Source organism: Penaeus chinensis, chromosome 28, assembly GCF_019202785.1.
Source record: "Penaeus chinensis breed Huanghai No. 1 chromosome 28, ASM1920278v2, whole genome shotgun sequence".
Taxonomy (NCBI): Eukaryota; Metazoa; Arthropoda; class Malacostraca; order Decapoda; family Penaeidae; genus Penaeus; species Penaeus chinensis.
The window spans coordinates 24,866,509-24,875,221 of NC_061846.1; the positions used below are offsets into that span (position 1 = coordinate 24,866,509).

The window sequence follows — 8,713 nt, forward strand, 5'->3', positions numbered from 1 at the left end:
CTTTACTTATCACTTATTTTATATCATCATGAAAAGCAGTATATTCTGTTCTGGAGCAGCCCTGAGGCTTCGAGGTGCTGGATAGTCAGAAGCTAGGTGAAAATGATGAGAGATAAAACAGAAGTAAATTGTTAAAAGAGTTCTTTTTTTTTTCTGATTCCAACTGTCATGGCCAGATACTTATTTTCTTAGATATTTTGTATGTTTAGATATTATTTCTATTATATTATTTCAGTAGGGGGGGGGGGGTGGGGGGGGGGGGGGTGGGGGGGGGTAGTTGGGGGGTGGGTGTGGGGGGTGGGGGTGGGGGGGGGGGGGGGGGGGTGTGTGGGGGGGGGGGGGGGGGGGGGTGGGGGGGTGGGGGTTTGTTGTGGGGGGGGGGGGGGGGGGGGGTGTGGGGGTTTGGGGGGGGGGTGGGTGGGGGGGGTGGTGGGGGGGTGGGGGGGGGGGGGGGGGGGGGGGGGGGGGGGGCGTGGTGTTTGGTTGTGTGGGTGGGGGGTGGGGGTGGGGGGTTTTGGGGGGGGGGGGGGGTTGTTTTTGGGGTTGGGGTGGGGGGGTGTGGGGTGGGGGGGGGGGGGTGGGGGGGGGGGGGGGTGGGGGGGGGGGGGGGGGGGGGGGGGGGGGGGTGGGTGGGGGGGGGGGGGGGGGGGTGGGGGGGCACGGCGCTCACTCTATGATAAATTATTTTGACTTATTAATGGCAATGGTTAGTCTCAAGATTGTCTAAAAATCCCAGCCCATGTAACCTCGCTGAATGATGGTGTCAGTGACTCAAACAGAGAAAAATTACTGGAAAAAAAAAACGTAAAAGGACAGCGTTACATATTATTACAGATCTCGGCTGCAGAGAAATAAAAGACATAGCGCATTTCCACTCATGATTAGTGGAATACATTTAGTATAGCATTTCTTCTATCTGCCGGTGTCAAGCACATTGATGCGAGCGCGCGCGAATCTTGAGGTCTCTAAATTTTACCTTTAGAAGCGTATATCTACTGAACAGTATCCCATGTGGTGGAGTTTGAAGTGCGGTTCTCGCAGATGTAGGACTAGATGGTGCAATCATGAGAATATTGCATTTTGGTAAATAAAGATCATCAGCGTGTACATGACTAGTAGATATAATGAATCGTATCATTGAGTTATGTACTGTATGATAGACTAGAAGTCTCTCTTGTTTCTCAACGAGCAGGAACTAGAGAGTTCTCTAGTCAAGTAACGAGATGATGGACATAGATTGCAGCGATCGCGATTAACAAAGTATGAACGTGGACTATAAAGAAACTTGAGGTGGCATGTCTCTCTTCCATAGCAATGTTCTCATAATATATTAGGATAGATGAGTAGGGAAGACTGAGAGCAAGTATATTTCACTCCGAGGAATATAGCAGCATCATAAAGAGTTTGTTTCTGAATGAACTGGTTGTCCTGCATTACAGGATAAACAATAAAGTTATGGAGGTTTACGTAACGCGACAAGCGAAGCAGTCTCTGGGCTTGGACACTTAGAAATGACGAGTCGCTCCGGCCAAATCGGCTTGGTGACCGCAACTGTCACTTCACAACTTACGGGAAAATTGAGATCATGGAGTGTTTAGTATTGCGGACTAAAGCTGTTAGTAAGTTTGTATTTCTGGTTTGCGAAGTGATTCGATCCCGATCTTTTTTCTTATATATGTTAATAATGGAAAGAAGTTTTCAGTGGGAATATTACTGGGTTTACTTTTTGAGTTAGATAGTGTAATAGAAATAGCACGTATCTAGTTTAGTCGGTATTATCTTAGAGACTTTCAGGTGGAGAGGCCGTGTGTCTTACCGCAACCAAGTGGTGCGCTTATGTAGTATATGCCGGTCGGGTCCGTCGGTGCGTCTATCTAAGATATCAGCAATGTCACATACGTACCAAACAATCAACTCCATCTCTATTATTCAGATCAGAGACCCGATTTGTCAGCTGATGATTCTCGCATGCAATTTACTGGCATATGGAAGTTACTGATCAGGTATGATTCAGCATTCTTTTTTATATTATGATTGTGTGTGTATGTAAATATGTATAATATAATATATATATATACTGTAAATATGCATATATGCATATATATAAATTAATGCATAAATACTTGTAAATACATTTGAAGTATAAATATTTAATAATATGTAAATGTATAAATATATCAATGTAATATGTAATTATATATATATATTATATATTATAAATATATATTATATAAATATATTTATATATATTATATATTATATATATATATATAAAAATATATATAAATATAAATATAAATTTATATATAAATATAAATTTATATATAAAATATATATATATAAAATATATAAGAATATATATATATATAAAAATATTATATATATATATATAATAATAATAAGTAAATATATATAAAATATATAAAATATACTATATATATATATATATTATATTTATATATATTTATATATATTTAATATAGATATATATTATATATGTGTGGTGTGTGTGTGTGTGTGTGTGTGTGTGTGTGTGTGTGTGTGTATGTGTGTGTATGTGTAGTGTAATATATAACATTATGATTTATAATTCTAGCAGAATAAGTGACTTGTATATAAAAATGTTGGCATAAGTTGAAGCTCTCATTAAGAACCAAATAGAACCAACTTTGGATTATTTTATATATTTTAAATATTACTTTTTTACTTTAAACTCATATCCATCATTCAAACATCGTGGACACATCAAGCCTACCAACATGGAAGAATAACAAATGATTACTGCTGCCGAGATTCATCCACATGGACAGCAATGGTATTTGTATAAACTCAAGCAGTAAAGGGAACCCTTCGCTTATGTGACATTGGCGGCCAAGCTGCCCTCTGTGAAGTCAACTCTAAAAATGTAAGGTAATGATCTTGCACATTTGTCCAATGTTTTGTTGATTTCGTTCAGATAGTTGAAATTTTTATATCAGAAATGCCATGATCAAGTTTCAAATAAAGTATGATAATAAAAACATAACAAGAAAGATTTATAGCATATCAATATTAGCTTTAGCAAACCTAACTTTGTGTTTTGTTGTACTAAAAGATCAAGGTTAATAGAATATTTAATACATAATATAAGAATTCTTTCTGTAATGTAAACCATGATATTTTCTCCACAAAAACATAGAATCACGAAAAAGTATTTGAGAGCTAGGGATCCAACCAACCGTTGTTTCTTCAGTGAATTTATCTCCTCCATTAGTGTGTTAAGTTCTCCAACAAGCGTCCGCTACATGATCTCTAGGGATTACGTCTCTGGTCCAAAGTATGGGATCTACACATGGAGACCAAAACCTATAGAAACGTACCGGTAAGGATTGGAATGTGAATCTACTGGGGGGGACTTGGTAATCCACAGCACAATCATCAGTGTGATTCAGGAGGTCATCATAAGCTACCATGCCTGACAACAAAAATTAAAATGAATAATATATGATAGGAAAGAAACTCTTTTTTTTATAATAAAACAGTAATGTTATTAATTTTGATTGTACATGGAAATGTGTTTATAGAAAATACCACTACCTTTTTCCCTTCTACAGGTGCATGAATATCTAACGTTCCAACTGTGCTCACTCTAGAGAATGACTGTATATTTGATAAGTTTGAATGTTGTTGGAGCGGCAATGACTCTGCCATCAGACAGGCTCTACAACAACTTCTTCCGCATGTTTGACAGAACACAAAGAGAGATTTAAACTCAGAAGCCTCAAGGGAAACTGCTTAAGACCTAGAACTTTACTAAAGCAAAAGAAAGGTAAAGCCAGAAAAAAAAACTTTTTTGTTATTTGATAAATAGTGTTTTTCATACCAGTTTCATAATATAATAATGCTTTTATTTAATAAAGTAATGAAAAAAAAAGGAAAGAAACTACTTTTGCATGCAAAACAAATCGAGAAACCCCTAAGATATCCTTTATAATATGATATTATGCTAAACATGCTATAAAAAAAAAAATAAATTTATACTAAGAATTTTAGAATATTTTTATAAAAATTTTTTTTTTATACTAAGAATATTAGATATTTGTATAAATAATGTGCCCTCAACTGTTTTAAGTGTTGTATGTTAAGTTATCACCACTTCCTCCCTTCCTTTCCCCCATACATATAGGTTGTAAACAATGTAAACTCTCACTTTTGAGTGCTTATACTTGAGATATTTGTATAAAGCCACTATTACTTTGTTAATGATAAACTCCATTTTTTTGGTTTATGTATGTACTGCAGGCCCAAAAGAAAGAAAGATGAGATTCAGTGTAAAGAAAACTTGCCCTTGATTCATAGAAATCTCACAAAACAGCATGGCACCCACATTAAAATATAATTGCTGTGGCTGTCAACTAACAACCTCTACATATTCCAAGACAAATTTTATAGCGGTCCTGCTCCTGTGACTAGAGTTTAGGTAGGTATTATTAGGGGGATCCTTAATCTGTATTTGTTTGTATTTTTAAGTGTCTTAAAGGTTTTTCTTTTTTTTCTCTTTTGTAGATTATTTTATAGTTTTGATTGTACTTTTTTGCAAGTTATCAATCTTTCATAGTATGAGCCATTTTACTGATTCCATTACTTAATATATAAGAAACCCATGTGCTGGGGCAATGTATGTGAATGTGTAGTCAACAACAATGGGTTTTGTTCATTTCAGTCTGTGCTTCCCCAACCTCTGTCAGTCCCATGTCTCCATGCTAATTTGGTTCAGCCATACTCTAAACCTTTTAAAACCCTACATACATACCAAGAAATCTCTGTGTGTCCCTCATATCCGGTGACCTCTGCAATCGTCCACATTTGACCGGGAGGTAGCCATTACATGTACCGGAACTTCCATGCTCGACTCACACTTGTGTCTTGTGATGCCGATAGCCGAACCAGTCTTGAATGAGTTGTTTTTCCAATGATCGCATAAGCATTACATGCTGGTAAGAGTTATAAATGTCAATAGACATGTTGAGGCCACAAGCAGAGAATAACTAGAATGAATCCTGGTGTTTTAAGATGATGATTCTAAATAAATTATTATGTAAGAATTTTATCAGAATAGAAACATCTAGGACCATGGGTTAGAATACAACTACCATTTTTCTATATTATTATAATACATGCTCAGAAATTTTATCTTATTTTTTACAGACCCCCTCTGGTGGATTCTGGGCATGGCTATCAGGTGGTGCAAGAAAGGTCCCCTGGAAGTGCTGTTGCATTAACTCGGCCCTGCCCCACAAAGTTGCATCTGCATGAACCACAAAACTCAGCGTTGGCCACCTATCAAGGCTCACCTTTGGTCGAAGTGTGGCCATTTTGTCTCTTGGGTTGTTTGTTTACAAGTCGAAACGGGTGGTCACATGTGCACACACCAACGGCGACCAAAATCATACCTGGGCATTAGGCCCTTTTATCAGTGCTGCCATCCCACAGACAATGTTCAGCAGCTGATAAATATGAAATACTGTGGGTGCACACCCTGTGATCTTGTATCTGTGTTTCCAATCCTCAGATCATCTGTTGAAGAAGTTGGATTAGTTGCCTTTTCTATAAAGGCTAATAAAAAATATAATTTAAGAAGAAAATGGCTGACTAGGTGAAATCCAGGTGATGTTGAATGGATAGGAGTTTGCCATTTTTTATCAATCAGATTAGTGGCTTAAAATTAAAAAAAGAGTATGGACTGCAGAGCCCAAATTTCTTCTCTCGGAGCCTGGCTTTTTTTTTATCAAATTGAATGTGTCTTGTTGCCAAATGAGCTGTGAACCGTGACTTGAATAACTAGGGAAATGGGGCATGACGGCGCTAACCTCTGGATTGGTTGGGGTTCTGCTTAATAAGTCATTCTAAGGCTTAGAACTAACCCTAACAAGCATGAGGGCTGAGTGGGCCCCGCTGCCGTGCCCCCGGCCAAGTGACCTAGAAGGAACGTAAGCATGAATGTCTCACGGATTGATGTTGATAGTCCTCATATGCTTCTACAAAGACCACTTCCACTGCCAGAAAAATGCAACATGAATACCTTTTTTACGTTAGCTGTATGTGTCACGGCAAGGTTTATTTTTCTCTTTGTCGTAAACAAGGGTAAAGCTTACTGAATGCAGTTCAAAGTCAATAGGTGGTATTCGTGAATATAAACATCTAGTGTGTGGCGCGGTCCGCACAAACAATTTATTTCTCCCTCACCTTAGCTTTTTTTATTTTTTATTTTATTAATATTTTTTTTCCATTTTTGAGATTCAGAAAATTGGGTTGAAAAGGATCATCCTTTCCCGTGTTTATGTCTCATGACTGCTGTATACTTTTTTAATTAGTTCCCTGTATAAATTATATTTCAATAGTGCAAGATGTGTTTTCATGATAATAAAAACATCCATTAAAAAAAAATAAAAAAATAAAAATAAAAAAAAAAGTAAAAGACAAAAACAAACACAAAAGTGTTTATGTTGATTATTATTTTTTTTTTCTTTTTTTTTTTTTTCTTTTTTTTTATATTCTTATACTAATTTAAGTTCTAAGCTGACAACTAGAACATGATGACTTTCATTTAGGTAAATACCCCATTGGGTCAAATCCTCAACAAACAGGCAGTTGGTAAAAGGGAGCCTTCCTGATGAGTGGAGGAGGGAACTAAACTCTTTTTTCTTTCTTGGGTATTTTTCCTTTACAAATTTATCAAGAAATATTAGTATTTTTTTTTCATGTTCTAGATTTCCACCACCAAAGATTATTTCAATGTTTAATATAGATGGTATATATATGCAGAAAGTATCAGGTGATTTCATAACAACTCTTTACTGTGTGAAAAGTTCCATGAAAAGTGGTATAAAGCAGATACTGCATGTTTGAAGATATGATTTTTATAATTGGGTGCAGATTATGCACGTACAAATATCAGAAGAAAAGGCATGAACTGCAATGAAGTTTGGATGATATTAAACGTCAATTATGAACTGGTGGTGTCCAAAAATTGCAAATAACATCTTAGTGCTAATGTAGTAGGCCTTTAGAAAGTTGATACTGCAAACGGCTGGATCTGAGAGCCCATGGATCTATGTAAAATATAATTTATTTGTTTTACTAACAATCCCAAGGGTTCTAATTTTTAGTATTTCTTGTCAAGTTTATTTTCTGAAGCATTTACTGCAGGAAGATGTAAGAACTGCTTCCTTATTTATTGAGCCTGTTACAGCCTGTTTTAAAGGAAGCAAAACTGATTGAAGTTTTGATAAAAGATGCTGACACTGCAAATTAACTAATTATGTAAACCAACACAGATATTTATATAAATATATAACAGTTTTTTCTTGTATGAAATAAATATTACTTTTTTATAATAAACAAACCGGAGTGCAGTGTTGAACCAATGTTACTGAAGGCGGTAAATCCCCCCTCGTCTCATAGGTATTAAGTGTATTGTCATGGACAGTAGTTGAGTATACAGGAGTTCACTTAAAATGACATTGACCCTATTAAGGATTATGCTTTTGCATTTGTAACATTCAACCATGTTCCAGAAAGGGTAGACTGTGACTTATGTTCATGATATAAACACCCATATTCTTGTATATTGAAAAAAACTAAGAAGTGGTTGTAAAGAGTAGGAGGAAAGAGCTTTCAACAGAGTATAATTGCAAAAAGATGCTGACCAGCTTTCATAACTTCTCCCAAGATGAACTTATATTCTAATGATTATGTTAGTCGCCAAATCAAATAAATCATGCATGAAGTGGAACAGGGATAATACGACTTTTTTTATTCCATAATATTTTTATTGACCCTATATTATTAACTAGTCCCTTGCTAAGTACATGTCAAAAATTAAATGCATCATGAAATAACCTTCTTGACAAAAAAATAATATCTGAAAGCTTCAAAGTGATGTTAGGTAAAATTCCCAGCACCAGTAGTAATGTGCACCTCACATAGGTCTGTATTCCTCATTTTCTTCACCAAGAGTATTTGCTGCCTTTTCAAAAAAACAAATTCTCAAGAACATACCAGACCACGTATATTATACTTGTATCCATCACCCACAACCAATGCTTTCAAGGATGTATAAAAACTGATCCTGATCCTGTGTGCATGAATGGAGTATGTGTACTGTAAAAAAAAAAAAAAAAAAATGTAAATATGCTAAACAAAAATATACAAAAAAAATTAAAACTTCAGATTGGTTAAGCTACCTCATATAAATGCATCCCTCTCTATTCTTGTCATACTGAAATAAAACACAAATTATACACCCAGCCAGTGTGTGCACAAATAATGAATGGCTGTTGCTATCTGGCACCAGTTGCTGAGTGGAAAGAAATATGACTAATATAAATGTTTACGAAAGGTTTAAACATGTTCCCTTCAACAAATACTTTTGAAAATCATATACTTTCCTAATCATTTACAATAAGATTAACAATTAATCCCCCAATACTCCCCTTAAAAAAAAAAAAGAAAAAAATTTAAAAAAGAGGGTGATATTCTCAGAATTTCTCATTTTAGACCCAAAATTGTGGCTTTTCAGTCTTAAACATATCTCAGGCATCAAGAAACCTATGCTGGATAAGGGGTTAAGCATAGCAAAAGGTTAAAATGTAAAGAAAGTTCATCTTCCCTTAACCAATATCATTAAGCAGAGGAAGCGCAACTCCAGTTTCCACAATCATTCAGTGATACC

The 8,713-nt window shown here is 35.9% G+C and overlaps 1 pseudogene; it reads left to right on the forward strand.

The window, feature by feature from the left end:
• Positions 1 to 1,985: 1,985 nt before the first annotated feature.
• On the forward strand, positions 1,986 to 4,448 carry LOC125040013 (annotated as a pseudogene).
• The last annotated feature ends 4,265 nt before the right edge of the window (positions 4,449 to 8,713 follow it).